At 41.1% G+C, this 15,620-nt stretch overlaps 1 protein-coding gene across 5 annotated transcripts in view; it reads left to right on the top strand.

Annotated features, from left to right (window-relative positions):
• Positions 1–15,620, top strand: part of ARID1B (AT rich interactive domain 1B (SWI1-like)) — a 302,974-nt gene that overhangs the window by 54,351 nt on the left and 233,003 nt on the right. The gene's annotated exons all lie outside the window — the stretch shown is intronic.

The raw sequence follows: 15,620 nt of genomic DNA, 5'->3' as shown, positions 1-15,620 counted from the left end.
TTGCAAACTTAAACTGTCATCATTAAACATTATTTTGTTAAGATAGTGTGATGTATATTTTGGGTTATTATGCTTTCCAACTGGCTTTTAAACAGCCATGTTTATATATTTTCTTGTTTTATGTAGCATGTGTTCATATGTATTGAGATAGGATCGTGCCTTTGAGGTTTATTGTCTTATTTTATGAGTTGGGACCATATCGCTTTTTGACAGATGAAATGGATCTGCAAAATAATTATGGTCTCACTCTTAGTTAAACAAAAATAGTGATTTTATTCTACACCTGCTGCTGTTATCCTGAAGTCATCCTTTGTTTTACATGTTCCTGGAAGCTTTCTGCTTGCAAGTTTCCAGAATAGAGTGGTATTGTGTTGATCCTTTTTCTCACATGCATGCATGAGATTAAAAGGGGAAAAAAGTGTGGCAGGTCCTTGAGGTGGGGCATGCGTGTGCACTTCTCTGGGGCATTGGTCCTTCTAGTTAACAGTGTGCACCAAGAGGCTCTGTGTGTGTTTTTACATCATTCCCTTGTGGTTACTATGATTTTTATTTTTTTTAAATGCCTTGAAGGAATAGTCAGATAGTTCAGGCTCAGTCTTTAGTCTGTTTTTATTTAAAAGAAGAAAATGTTTTATAAACAAGCAAACAAACAAGACTCCCTCACTGTCAGGTTTTATTTAAATGTTCTAAAAGCTGGCCAAAACCTTGTTTTGCCCCGCAATATAGTACCTTACCTACTGATAAGACCTACTGATCTTGGTGAGATTTTTTTCAACGCAAGTTGTTGTAGGACAAATAAAAATAGACTAACTAGTGGTTTTTTTCTGAGAGTGGGCCAGGGGGCCGGATGCAATTCAGGCCAGTAAGAATTTGTGAATCGTTTTGGTAGTCCCAAGTAGAATCCAAAGCAGAAAGCAGTGTGCGTGATGAGGTGGGAGGCATCTCTGGTGACCCCTCGGTCAGTGTCTCTGGGCAGAGGGCTAGGGGCCACTTACACTCCTGCAAGGGGCTGCAGCTTCTCTCTGTTTCCCTGAACTAGGATCAATGGAGCCCATACATTTCAGGTTCCTGAACTGGTGACAGTGGTTCGCACTAGTCTCAGTCGCAAGCCTGAGATGACGATGAGAATGTTCTTGCGCAGACATCTGTTTCTTATGTTGAGTCAGCGCAAGGTAGGACAGATAAAACATTACCCAATTTGAAACAGTCTTTGAAAATGTGAACAAAATGTGAAACTAATTAATCCGTTTTCATGTCCAAGCTGTATGACTGTCATGAAAACAGAACAAACTGTATTGTGGCAAAATGCATCAAATTATTAAAGTGATTTTGGTATAATGAGGATGAAGTCTTGTTTTTAAATTTGATGCGAGCTGCTAAAGTTCTTTTACAGTGTAATAAGCAGCATGTTAATTAACATTGTCAAGCTGTTTTGGGGTGTAACACTGTATGAAAATACTGTTGTTGTAAGTTAGGAATAGTTGTGTTACATGCAAATACCAGATTCATTAGTAAGTAATACAGATAGTCCTCGATGAGTCCAAATTTAAGTTTTATACCTCAACGCAATTATTCTTTTTAATAAAATCTTCACTCTTAAGTTACTAGAATTAGCAGTCAACTGTACTGTAGTTCAGTCTCAAATCCTGCAGAATTTAATTTAAACTTCTTTAAGAAGTAACGTACAGCTGCCCACGGCTTAAAGTTGTAATAAAAATCATTTGTCCTTCTGTCCTCTTAACTTCTGTATCTGTAATCATCTACCACTAGATGAATGGTTGCACTTAATATTTGTTGTGTTATGAACCACGGGAAATCTGGGGAAGAACAAGCTTGTATGTTAATCTGACATTTGCTGCCAGGCATATAGGAAAGCATTCTTTGTGGAAGTTGGCTATTACAGTTATATGAGAACTCATAATCAACTTTAATGTTCAGAAGAGATTGTTGCCTGCCATCAGCAGTGGCTGACACCACTACTTGTGTACCGTAGATCCTTCATGGCTTCCATCGTCTCCAGCAGCAGAGGTGCTTAGTGCCCAGTGTGTATTCACACTGTCTTAAAATGCTGGGCTTTTTTTTAGCTTAGAAGCAATTATTTTCTTTCCAGGGTGAAGAGGTACAAGGGAGAAGTGATTCCTTTAAACCATTCACCCCCAAATTCATGGCACTAAGAACATTTGCTTCTGAGGTCCGCTTGTTGGTTGGCTTTTAGAAATCAGGGCTGCTTGTATGTAGCGTGCAGACACATGCCTAACAAGAAAGCACCTGGGTGAAAATTCTCATGAAGATATATGTACTTCTGTCAGCTTTTCCAGCCTCCTTTCTGTGGGACCTGAAATTAGGGACAAGGAAAAACAACAGTGTAACTTTTTATGAAGGCATCCATTTTGGTATGTTGAACCTTTTGTTGTCAACCTACTTCAGAGAGCCCAGATAGATACCAAAAGGCAGAGTGCAGTCTTGACTTTTTGCATCTGTAATAAAGCTTGGCTGGGCTTGGGGGGGGAGGAGGGAAGGGGAGCAGGCTTTCAGCAGCTGGCTTCCAAACTCACCCCCCAACTTAAATCCTGGCTTCTAGACAAGCCACCAGTGGCCAGCACCTCTGAAAGGCAGTTGTCACCTTACCTTGCTGAACACTGAAGTGATTTAAAAACAAACTGTTGAAATACTTAGGAACTGTACTGATCTTGTACATAAAACTAATTTATCCTTTTTGAGCCTTTCTTAAGCACATGATGTTTTCAGGAAGGGCAAATGAGGTTTGAACCTGTGTAGGTTCAATGAACACTTAACTGATTGAAGTCTTTGCCAGTTAGATTTCTGCTTTTATAAAGTCTTATTTCATAATCACGATGCTGCTATAATAGCAAATAAGTGTTAAGCATATGGCTGTTTATCTGTGCGGTGAAGGTTACTTACTCATCTCAGGAGTTCAGTGAAACCGTGACTCCTGTTGTGCTACATCTTTTCCCAGTAGTGGGAATAGCTGATTATTGTCCAGTTGGGGAATGCTCTGTTTGCTCAGCATTGCTTATATCATTCCAGGAAATGTGTCAAAACCTTTCTCTTTTTCCCTCAGTGATTTATATCTGTATTTATAAGATTATAATAGGTGCTAGTTTGTCAGACTTAGAGAATGATCTTCCAGAGCCAAGTAGCTAGCAGGAATAGTCAGGCAGAAAGAACAAGGATAATTGACTGTAAACTCACACCTGAGCACGAACATAAAATTGAGGATATAGCATGGAGCAGCACTCAGAGCAGCACAGGCTTATTTTTGCTGAAGGCATGTTGACCAAACCCCCAAATCTACATTTAGATTTTGAGAATACTGTCTTGACCCTGTTATTATAAAGCAAGCATTTACAGATACGGTGATCAATTTAGCCAAATAAAAATCAGCTCTATTATGTCTGAAGCCTTTAAAGTTAGCATGCATAACTACCCCTTACACATATCTGTCTTTGTAGTAACTTGGATTTGTTAAGTGATATTACTGGGAAAGGAGAAGTATTTTATCTTGCAAAGTGGTACTACTGCATATATATAAAATGTAGCAAGCTTGTTTATGCTTCTGTTTTATAATCTTCCAAAGGGCTGTTGGTGAAAGTATTTGTTTGCCTCTGTGTTGTCTTAACAATTGTATGGCACCCTCAGTTTAAAGTTCCCTCAAGTGTAGTTAAACATTTTCCTAGTCTGTTTGTTCTTTTGCTGTGTTCATCTATTAATGGTTTTCTGCCAAAAGTAGGCTTTTCTGTTTGCAGTTTGAAGGAGGAATTTTGAAGGTCGCCTTTCTTCTCCTGAGAAACCAGCAAGTGCACCTCTTCAGGCATCTGCTGCTGATGGGGGTTTGATGATATCTGGCCGGATAGTCAGAGGAGATGGGTCAGAGCACACTGCAAACCTGTTTGGCAGGAATGTCCATGACCACCTGTACCTTGCTGGTTTTTAGTTTTTATTCCCGTGTTTTTGTGTCATTCTAAACCAAGTAGACATACCGCAGCTCTTGTGCTTGTAAGATGAGCAATGCAGAAAGGCCTGAGTCCTGATGATTTTTTTCATATACTAAAACGAAGTTAGCATACAATATCATAAAGAAACTCTGGCAATAAGAGCCTCCTTTCAGCTAAATTGGAAAGAGAGAAAACTTAGTCTCAGGGGAAGAGGGAAGTCCTGTTTTACTTCTTTATTTTCAGGTGGTCAGTTACTTACATGCAATCAGTTTGTAGAATCAGCAGGCAATGTCCCATGTCCGTAACAAAAATCTCTGTGAAGCATTCTAGTGCAAAAGGTGGGGATGCCAAATCATTTTTTCAAACTAAAAACTTCGGTATGTATAAAGTAATTAATCCTGAAAGGAAACATTTTTCATCTCAACTACAAAAACTATGTAAAATCTGTCATGGATTTAGTATGTTATGCTTAGAGAAAAGTCTTTTTAATGAGTTTAGAAATACAGTTAAGATACATGTGTTCAAATGTATTTCTCAAAGTTCTCAAATCAGTGGTTTGGCTTTGATCCACAAAGTATTATTATTGTTGTTATGATGGTGGTGGTATTTAAAGTCTCTAAATTCTTATTTCTCTCAGTATTTAAATCACAGAAGGTTAATTAAAGCAGTTCTTTATTTTGCGATTGCTTGGGAATATTAACCTTGCAAAGCCTGCATTAAGTCAGCGAAGTGATAGAATTGCATTTGCTTTATAAAATAACTTTTACAAGAGCAAAGACAAAGCCATTTATAGTTCAGTGCCATTAATTGCTTGGCATTTAGATATTAGTGTAGGAGTCAATTAATTAACTTGATAGTAAAACTATGGGAATGCAGGCTGATAAAACTATTTTGTTTCAGGAGATTAGGGATCATAACTATTGTTGCTCCCCTTACCACTCTCCTTATTACTCGATGATTTTCTTTTACTGTTATTCTGAGAGCAAAATTAATATCCCAGAAATAATTTTATCCCTACCTTTGAAATTTAGCAGTAAATTAAACAGAATAGCGAGTTTATCAAAAGATACCTGATCATGTAATAGTCATTTACTTTATGATCCATTAATCTGATGGCTGTTCATAGACAAACTTGTCTAAACAAATGTTTTAGAATATAAATGCACAAATCCTGTTTTAAGAAAAATTTTAAAATACAAATAGTATAGTACTATGAATTAAGTGATAAAGTTGTAAAGTCGAAAAGTACTAATAAATCTGAGTTGTAGGGGGTTTTTTTGTTTTCTGGGGGTTTTTTTAGTTCTGTATGAGCAGTATATATTCCAAATTTCAGTGGTCTTGTAAATTACACCTCATGGCCAGTTGCAATACAGCAGTATTCTCTTATGGCCTTTAAATTAACACACGTTTTTTTCCTCAGAGGTAAGGAAAATAAGTTTGTTAATACTTCCTGGCATAAAATTCACCACTGTATTTTTTTGGCTGCCCATATTTTTAATAATTGAAGATGTTCAGTGTACATATATTTAGTTTTATTTTCTGTATTTTGAATTGGGATTTTGTTGTTGAGATAATGTATTATCTTGAATATAGGTCAGCATATATTTTATATTATCCTTTCCAGTATTTTGCTTTTACTGCATTTCTCTCCTACTGTAGTGGGATTTAGAATAGATTTTGGAGCATGCAGCTGGAATCTTAGAGTGTTTTACTTGTTGCAGTCAGGTATGGACAACAAAGAATGAAATAGCAAAGTCAAAGTAAATAAGATACCACTTAAAAACCAAGTTTACCTTTTCATGTTGACAAAACTGCTTGGTGTTTTTATTGCGGGAGAGAGGAAAACAACTGCTGGTCTTAATGAGCTGTCCCTCAATAAATCAAGCTCTGCAAGAGCACAGCCTCTCTCTTCACGTCTTCCTCGTGCTTCTCCCTGATTGCCAAGTACTCGCCCTGGGTATCTTCCACATGCATGTTTTTAGGTAGAAAATTAAATAACTACCTATATGTGTTTGGGTTTTGGGTGTCTGCATCCAGAATTCATAAAGATTGTGCTCTTTCACCCTCACAAAAAAGGAGAGCTTTATTGTTGCTTTATTACCTAGCAATCCTTTACCAACTTTTAATCAAAGTTACTGTTTTTTTCATTGCTGTATTAAAGAGTAGTCAGTGGTCTGGTCTCAGACTTTTAAGTTTTCATCACTTCTTTCACTTGTTCTCTACCCTGTTACACTCTCCTCCCACCACTCCCAACACCAGCCCACTTGGGAATACTTTCTTTTGAAAAAATTGTGGTTGTGGTGATGACTTTTCTACCTCAAAGATTAAAGAAATTGTTTGCTGCTGTTGGTTTAAAGTGTTGTATTGTGCAGACCATTGATTTGCTTCTGCTGGTGGATGCTTCCTTCTGGAAATTATTGTTCTCTTTCCACTCCTTGGACTCAGTTATTTTTCCACGTGGTGGCTGGATTTAAAGGCTGTTGCACAAGATACTCTGTGTCTTCACAGACTGCAGAGAAGGAGAGGGTGGTAATACAGCTAATTCTCTACTTCCAGTAGCCCCAAATGTAACACGCTAACCCTCTCACATACTGAAAAATTAAGTTAACCAAAACAGTAGAGACCAGCTGAGAAAGCCTTCTTTACCAAAATTATTACAGACTTCTTTGCATCTGAGCTTCAGTGAGCAACTGATGTCATCTACCTGGACTTGTGCACAACATCCTTATCTCTAAACTGGAGAGATATGGATTTGACGGATGGACTGCTCAATGGCTAATGAAGTGGCTGGATGGTCACACTTGAAGAGTTGCAGTCAACAGCTTGATGTCCAAGTGGAGAACAGTGATGAGTGGTGTTACTCATGGGTTGGTATTGGGACCAGTGTGGTTTAAGATCTTTGTCAGCGACATGGACGGTGGGATTGAGTGCACCACAACAAGCTGCATGGTGTGGTCAACACGCTGGAGGGAAGGGATTCCATCCAGAGGGACCTTGACAGGCTTGAGAGGTGGGCCCATATGAACCTCATGAAGTTCAACAAGGCCAAGTGCAAGGTCCTGTACATGGTTCAGGGCAATACCAAGCACAAATACAGGCTGGGCGATGAGTGGATCGAGATTGAGAGCAGCACTAAGAAGAAGGACTTGGGGGTGTTGGTTGATGACAAGCTCTACATGACCCCGCAATGTGAGCTTGCAGCCCAGAAAGCCAGCTGTATCCTGCGCTGCATCAAAAGAAGCATAGCTGCTTTCGTGAGACCCCACCTGGACTGCTGTGTTCAGCTCTGGGGCCCCCAACATAAGAAGGACATGGACCTGCTGGAGCGAGTCCAGAGGAGGGCCGTGAAGATGATCAGAGGGCTGGAGCACCTCTCCTATGAAGACAGGCTGAGAGAGTTGGGGTTGTTCAGCCTGGAGAAGAGAAGACTTCAAGGGAGACCTTACAGCAGCCTTCTAGTACCTAAACGGGGCATACAAGAAAGCTGGAGAAGGACTTTTTACAAGGGCGTGTAGTGATAGGACAAGGAGTGATGGCTTTAAACTGAAAGAGGGTAGATTTAGATTAGATATGAGGAAGGAGTTCTCCACTGTGAGGGTGGTGAGGCACTGGAACGGGTTGCCCAGAGAGGCTGTGGATGCCCCATCCCCGGCAGTGTTCAAGGCCAGGTTGGATGGGGCTTTGAGCAACCTGGTCTAGTGGAAGGTGTCCCTGCCCATGGCAGGGGGGTTGGAACTAGGTGATCTTTAAGGTCCCTTCCAACCCAAACCATTCTATGATTCCTTCTCCTGTGATTCTGCTGTTGATAAAATAGTAGGTAAACCTCATTTCAATCATTTAAGAGACCTCCATGGTAGAGTATTAGGGAATAAGTCAACAGGTGTCAGTAGGCTGTGATTTAAATGTTGTCTATAACATAATACAGCTTTATATTGGGGGGGGGGGCGAGGCAGCCACAGACAAGGGAGCAAACAAACCCGCAAAACAAACCTCACCATTCTGTTTTGTTGGGTTTTGGTTTTTTTATGTGACCTCAGTGGAATTTTGGGTGTTGCTTGCAACCCTTCTTCACATATTTACAGGTTTTCATGAGCCTTTAGATGAAGTCTTGGCTTACAGCTCGAAGCACAATTACAAACGTGCCCCTAAGAAAACACTGAAGAAATGTTTCCTGGTCTCAAGTGAGGAAGTCTCATCCTTGGGTACCTAGCTCGATTAGCCTAGAGGTAGCAGCTGCTCTCGGTGCAGCTTTTCTCTTTATTCTGTAAGCTGGCTTCAGGCTTTCAGCTCCGCTGTAAGCTGCGGGCAGTGCTCTGACCTCGTTTCTGCCAGCCAGCCGTATGCTTGGGAGAGCTTCCTCGGCGGCAGCAGGCAGTCTGGGGCAGGCTGCTGCCCTCTGGGGCACAGAGGCCCCCAGCTCCCTGCTTCGGTGGCAGCCGAGTTGAAAGAAATGGCACGTTTTAAATCCTGCCCTCTCCTGTGTTTTGTTGGGTTTAGCTCTTCCTTAGGGGTGCGGAGCTGTGTCTCAGTCCAGCTTTGTGTCTCGCGTTTGCTGAAGAGATGCGTTCCTCCCCAAGTTTTAGGAAGGACTAGTGTGGCAGGGGAGGATGCTGGATGACACAAAATCTGTAAGTCATTACATTAATGTGGTAGTCTGTCCCAAGTGACTATAAAGAATAGGACATGTAAAAACTGCCAGGGCTCTTTTTTTTTTTTTACTATAGCTTTGTCAGTGAAAGGATGGGCAGGGAGGAAGGAGTGGGTGTAGAAAATGAAAGTGTGGTGGGACTGCCCAGTCTTGTAGGGTTTTTTAGGAAAAGTCCAACAAACTCTTTAAACATGGGAAAATTAATGGAAATAAAATGCTTGTTTTACCCCCTATTGCCAAGTTATATTTCTCAGATTACCTCTTCAGGTTCTCTCTGATCTCTTCATTCACACTGGAACTTTGCATCTGTAGAACAAAAAACTACCTTTTTTTTTTTGCCTGTAAATGAAGAACTGACAGCTGTTTATCAGGCTGTGCAATGTGCAACAGTCACATTTTAATATGAACATCAAACATCAAACTCACCTATTTTTTTCATGTGGCATGTTACAAGTATGAGAGAAGAAAACTAGAAGAAATGTCTTGTTTCTGATTAAATCCACTATTGATATGCTCTGTGATCCATGGAATGCAGTAGTGGCAGAAAGAGAATAGCAAGATAAGGGTTTCTGAGAATGATTTCATCTTGGAGCTCTTCCTGCATCACTTGCTTAACATGGCTCCTGGAGGCCATATAGATGAGACACGTGTGAAAATGGACTAGAGCATTTAGGAAAAGAGACCCTTCTCTCTTGTTTGTTGGCTCAGATTACCCGATATGTGACTAGAAGCTATGCTGTCCAAACAGTGTTCTTCCTGTAAGATGTGGGGAGCTTTTTTGACCTTATCTGCTTTTAAAATGCTTTCGGTGTATTCTGTAGGGGAAAACCTTCCATAGTTAGGTAGTCTGAGTTTCTAATAAGTTCCTGACAGTTTTGATGGACTGAGCCTTAATAATATATTTGCTTACCTGAATTAACTATCTTTTGCATCAACTGCTGCCTGCTCCACAAAGTATGTTTTTTCTTTTCCCCTCCAGTGTCTTAAGACTTAACTTGGTTGTCATTCTGTGATAATTGGGATCCTGAAGGGAGAAAATGGTGTTCCCATTGTAGATGTTGTTTTGGTTTTTTTTAATTAGCTTAAAAAAGAGATGTAGGAAATAGTAAATTTTAGAATGAAACTGCAGGTATCTTGGAAGGGAAGGTATTAATATCATTGAAGAAGAAGATGAGGTGTCTTACTGACAATGACTGGTCTACACCTGAGGTATCCAAACTGGCAAGTTTTCCATATTTCTCCAGGTACATGGTAGGATTTTTCTCTGAGGAGTTAGGTATGATTTCTGGATGAACTATCTCCTTTTGGAAAAGGAAAGGACTATTTTGCTTTGGCACTTCTCCGAAGCTCTTGATTCCCTCTAGTACCTGTAATGAAGACCAAGACTGAAATTAACCTGGTAAGGTGAAGTATCACCTTTGTTTCTGAGGGCACAATCCTGTCCTGGCTTGACTGTGAGGAAATGATAACCACCTGAAGGAAGAGCAGTTGCTGCTTGTCAGCCCCACTGAAGCAACAATCAACAATAGCATCAGCATGTTGAGGTAGATGCCAGCCTGTTGCTTGCTGTACTTCAGGACATCTGCTTTCCTTGTCTCCATTCAGGTTTCCATGGTGGTGGTAGAGGGTCAGCTTGAAATGATTTACGTATTCTGGTTATGACCAGGGTTTATTTACTTGATCACATAAACACAGACTAGCATGTTGAAGAGGATTACCAGACTGCATTGGTAATCCACCTCTGGTGGTTAGCACTCTCTTCTTTTTTGTTGGTGTAATAGTTGCTGGGACCTACCAAACAATTTTTTTCCTGCAATCACCTGTTCCCTCTGTGCAATAAGAGACTTCCTTGCTCTTCCTTGCACAATGCTCTCCAGCTGCAAGATAGTGATTTCCTTTTCTTTGAGGCTTTAGGGTTTTTTGTTTGGTTTGGTTTTTTTTCTATTTCTGATTCATAAAATTCAGGACATATATATGCATTTCTTCTTGACCCAGGATCTTCTGCAGGAGTCCATCTATATCCTGCAGGATCTCTGCAGACCATCTGCCCAGGATTCAAGCAAACCTCTCTGCTTTTTTGTCCTTAGTAGATTGTTGCCCACAGGGCTGCATTCTGTTTGCTGCTTGCATGAGACTCAGTGTTGCCTGTGCCCCTGGGCATAACATTTTTTCTGAGTGCAGCCTTACCTACAATATTCCTCTAACAGGTTGGCTGTCCTTTGTTGTCAGTTTTGTGCTGCCAGAGAGTGTACAGCTTGGGAGGTGACATGTTAGTTATTAGGTTGGGCTAGAAGTTGGCTGTATAGGGACATGTCACCATTCTGGTAAGTAATTTTTTTTTTTTTTTTTATGGTAGCTTTTTACTGCAGAAGGTGGAAGGAGAGGAAATGTGTTGGTATGTATTTGCCTACACAGAATGAACAGATGCTTGGCTAAGTGATAACAAGGAATGTCCTTCCATAGCCCGTAACATATCACTTGCCTTCTTTCTGTTCCACAGTATCCCTTCAGAGATGAGTAAAATAATCTTGTATTGTAAGGCTGTATGCTCCTCTTGGCTGCTGCACTGGGTCCTGACTTCCATTCTCAAGTTGTCTCAGGAAAAAAAAAAAACAAAACCCAAAACACATTTGCTTTCAATTTTGCTGTTGTCACATTGCTGTAGAATTCACTGCTCTCACACTTGAAGTCTTCTAAGGATCAACCAACTGAATCAAGAACATAAGCTAAAATAGTTTTTAATGAGTTTTTCAAATTGAAGTCTAGTATACAATTTTCCATAAATTATTTTCCTTGTGTTTAACCATCATGGTACTTATCTTCGTGGGTGGTCATGTCATCCCTCTGAAATTTGCTGCAGTAGAAGTGGATGAAGCCTGAATGATATTTCTCACCCAGCCCTTCTTTAAATGTGGTTTCCCCCAAACTTTAATGTTTTCACTATGCTTTCATTTTCCATTAAAAATAACTTAAACTATTTAATAACTAGATCTTATCTTCTTAGGTAGAACTTATAAAAAATGTGCATTTCATCTACATGGTTTCAAGCATTTACAGCACTACATTCATTCAGGTTTGCAGGGAACACGTAAATGTGGACAGACTTTCTTGGTTTGAACTAGGTCCAGCAAGGGGATGAACGCATGACACTGACTAGCCTTGCACATCGAAAGGGAAAAGGTTGTCTGTCTGTGGCCTACTCCGAAGTGGTTGCAGTGCAGTTGACTTGGGCTGCAGTCTGGGGGCTGGTGGAGCTGGCCTTGTGGCTGGTGCTGCCGGAGGAGGGAAGTTTCCTTCCTCTCTTCGCTCACCCAACCCTTCCCGTAGGCCAGCTCTGCTCAGTAACCCATGATAAAGCTGGGGGGAGAGGGGTTACTTTTCCGGCAAGTTTTAAGTTGCACCATTTCAGAAAGTGGTCTAATAAAGACCACTAACACAAACTAAGGGGTTGCGTGTCCAACTGCAACAGTTGTGGGAGGCAGGAACAAGGGGCTTTTGACTTTCTTGCAGGCTGACACATTGGCTCACTTGGTCACTTTAAACCCCTGTGTTAGTGAAATCCCACACCAGAATTGGAGACTTGAAAAGTTTGTGAGATGAGTACAGTAACAGCAAGTAAAAGGGAAGAAAATACCCTTTCCTCCCTTACTCCTCAGACTACACAAATCTTGAGCTCCGTCCGTATACCACAATTTGCAGAGCAAGCTAAAAGTGTATGTCAGTAGGAGGTAAATAACTAGTCCTGTCTCTGTGGATGATAAGCAATTGGTTGTTGTTATTATTACCCAAATAGAATAATTGTATATGGATTGATTTCTGAACAGCTTACCCAATACATAAGTTTTAGGCTCTGTATATGGAGGCATAGTCCCTTTTTTTTTTTTGTCTGTTTCACAGTATAAATGTTTTTTGAAAAGTCTAAAAAGTCTAAACTTCAGCTATTTTGAGTATCATTTTATGAGTTGCTGGTTATTTGTCCCTGTGCCTTTTCTAAAATCTGATGGGGGAAACCCTGCTTTTAGTTATTTTACAACTTTGTTGACAGTTTGTGCTATAACAGCTAGGATATGATTGGGTTTATGCCAAGTTGGGAGGTTCTGAGTGGAAACTTGTAGCCTTCTGTTTATAAAAGCCTGGATTTCTTTCTTGCACACATGTTCTTCTATGGGAGGAAGGATTTTCTGTGATTCATAAAAAAAATCATAAGCTTTGCTTTGAAAGCTGATGCTATTGATGGATGAAATATTGGGAGTCAAAATAAAAAAAAAAATCAGGGATCCCGGGAGAAGATTGAGCCCTAGTATCAACTGGGGACTCCTCAGCCATGACTGTACGTAGATGTAGCACAACACATGGTAACGTGTTCCTTTCTCCTTACGTTTCCTCTGTTCAGTCCCCAATAAATCCATTCCTAGATGCTAGAAAGAAAAATGACCTTTCAAAACTGAAAGTGAGAATTGCCAATTCCATGTATTTCTTCAGTGACGGATAATTTACCCTAATACTTCTGTCCTTATTTCTTATTTATCTCTTAATCTGTTGTATCTATTCTGTAATATTCTGTATGTTAACAAAATTTCCTAATGCAGAACTGAAGAAAGGCAGCAGGGATTTTCTCTCCCATTTTTCAGTGAAAATGATACTAAGCACTATTTTGGTTATGAAGCCAACCTCTTAGTGTAATATGCTATTATTTAATCGTCATTATGTTTAGTATATAAATGGACTGTTTTTATTGGACAACACATAGGTATAAACACATAAAATTATACACACAGCCCCATGCATATTTCATCTGGGAGATGCTCATGCCTGCAACTTACTGAGAGTAAACTGATTCTTTACTTCTCAAGAGCTGCTTTCCAAGTTTCCAGTGATCCAGGTATCTAAATGGCTTTATGGAGAATATAGGAAAGAGTATGTGATCTCGTCCCATTTGGAGTGCACAGGTATCTGCATCGTAACAAACACGGATGTCTGCAGTATTTGTTTCCAAACTTCATCTGGAATTGAGCAAATGGATTTGATTTTTCAGAAAGGAAAGCACAGTCAGAAAGGAAAGCATGATGAAAATGGTGCATTTAAAAAGACAAAGTGTGTCATGTCTGGGGTTTTTAATGTGCTCTTCAGTGTGTGGAAAGACATTTCATAGATAGTGTTCAAATACCCAGGTAAAAGTAAATTCCATTCAACATGCAGCATTTCTCAAGAGAAAGCGTGCTGTCTCTTCCCTCTCCTGCTCTGGTCCCCCTGGAAATTTCAGTAGGAAGTGAGGTTAAAATCTTGCAAACATGTGGGAAGAGCCATGCTTGGTACTTTGTAAGGAATTAATGGCTCTTGATTTTTCAAAATATAAAACATGTTTTGCTTCCCAGAGAAATCCTGTAGGGTCTGTTTGGAAAAAGGAACAATTGTGTTTCTAAAATGATGTCTCCTAAATTGAATATTCCATTTATCCTTTTTCACCACTCTTGGTATTTCTGGGTGGTTTGTTGTTGTTGCTGTTTTAACAAGTGGTTCTTATTTGGTGTATTTTTTTAAGAATTAGGAAGAGGAGAGTTGAACGCTGAACTGGAAGTTGAAATCTGGGGTTGCCGGGTTTATTACAGATGCCTGCGCAGCGACAACCCCTAGCGTGCATGTGCGTGAGTGTGTGTGTGTGCGTGCGCGTTTTTAAATAAAAAGGAAAGCAGAGGTTTGCTCATTTGTTTGCCTATTGTGAAGCTGTCCTGCACCTTTCTACTCCTTTGTACTGGGGTGAAGGCTGCTGAATGGAGGCCTTGTGCCATTTGTTGATTTTAAACCTCACTGTTAATCCACAGGAACCTGCTGGTGTGCGCAGCAGGAGAGCTGTGTGACAAGTGGAAATCTGGGAGGGGGGGAGCGCGGGGGGTCACAGGGGATAATAATCATTCAGCCATCAGCCTTTGTCACCCTTAAGCCTAATTGTTACCCTCTGCTGGTAACCACATTGAAGTGCTGGCCTTTTAAGTGTTTCTTGATTTTACTTGGCACCGGCTTAGGGATAGGATCGTTTATTGCTGGGTTTTCATCGTATCAGGTTTGCCGGGGTTTGTTTTATTAGCCCCGTTGCATTTTCTGCGTCCCTTAAAATAATTCGGGAGAGTCCAAAGTGGTGGAAGGCTCTGAATGGGAACAGTACGGTTGTTAGCAAGTTTCCCTCTGTCAGGAGCTGGGCTAAAAAGAGAGACAGAAAGCTTTCCTGCTCTGCAAGCCAGCCGCCTCGCAGAGTCCGTGCCCGAGCGGTACCGCTGGTGCGGACGCGCGTCTGTCCGAGCAGCCCTTTCCGAGCAGCAGCAGCAGCAGCCGCAGCAGCAAGGTGATGTTCGGGCTACAGGGGGATGGGGCAGAGGACGGCTTCCCCCGCTCCTCCGCACCAGGAGCGCGCGTGTGCTTTCAGGTGCGTGTCAGGAGTGAAGGTGTGAGGGCTGCTGAAGCAAATTGAACTGGTAGTAAACTCGGGAGGGGGAGAGGAGAATTAAACCATTGAAAAACAACAAAGAAAAACCTTTAAGGTGAGATATCTTTTCTAGCAGTCGGGAACTGGTTCTTCAACTTCCCCTGCCAGTTGTACATGCTGAAGTCAGTATTGTGCTTTCTGTTGTTTTCCTTGAAGTTAGTGTACAAGCTGCTAGAGTAGCTAAAATGAAGCCTGAACCTGAGGCTTTGCAATGGGCAAGTATCTGTACGTGTGAAGTAAGCTTGTGTTGCGGGCCGGGGGATGGCGCGGGGGAGGCTGTTTCGTGTCTCCCCCAGCCCCTGGGTGGTGGGTGTTGTGTTAGGCTATTACCTAAGACTGCTTGGGCTTGTGTAGGGAGGAAAATCCCCAGGTTGCTGGTACAGGCTTTGGAGCTACCCTTGATCCAACACACGATGCGACATGCCTCCAGCAGATGCAGCGCGTGCCTTGTGTACTACAACCTGATAGCCAGTGTTTGAAAGTTGTGCCAGTAGTAGTGATGGTAAATCCAGGGTCGTTACAGGAGTCTGATTAC

This window comes from Haliaeetus leucocephalus, unplaced genomic scaffold (assembly GCF_000737465.1).
Source record: "Haliaeetus leucocephalus isolate CR32 unplaced genomic scaffold, Haliaeetus_leucocephalus-4.0 Scaffold819, whole genome shotgun sequence".
NCBI classification, from domain to species: Eukaryota; Metazoa; Chordata; class Aves; order Accipitriformes; family Accipitridae; genus Haliaeetus; species Haliaeetus leucocephalus.
The sequence above is the reverse complement of the archived record's forward strand: the minus strand, read 5'-3'. Positions and strand labels throughout refer to the sequence as shown.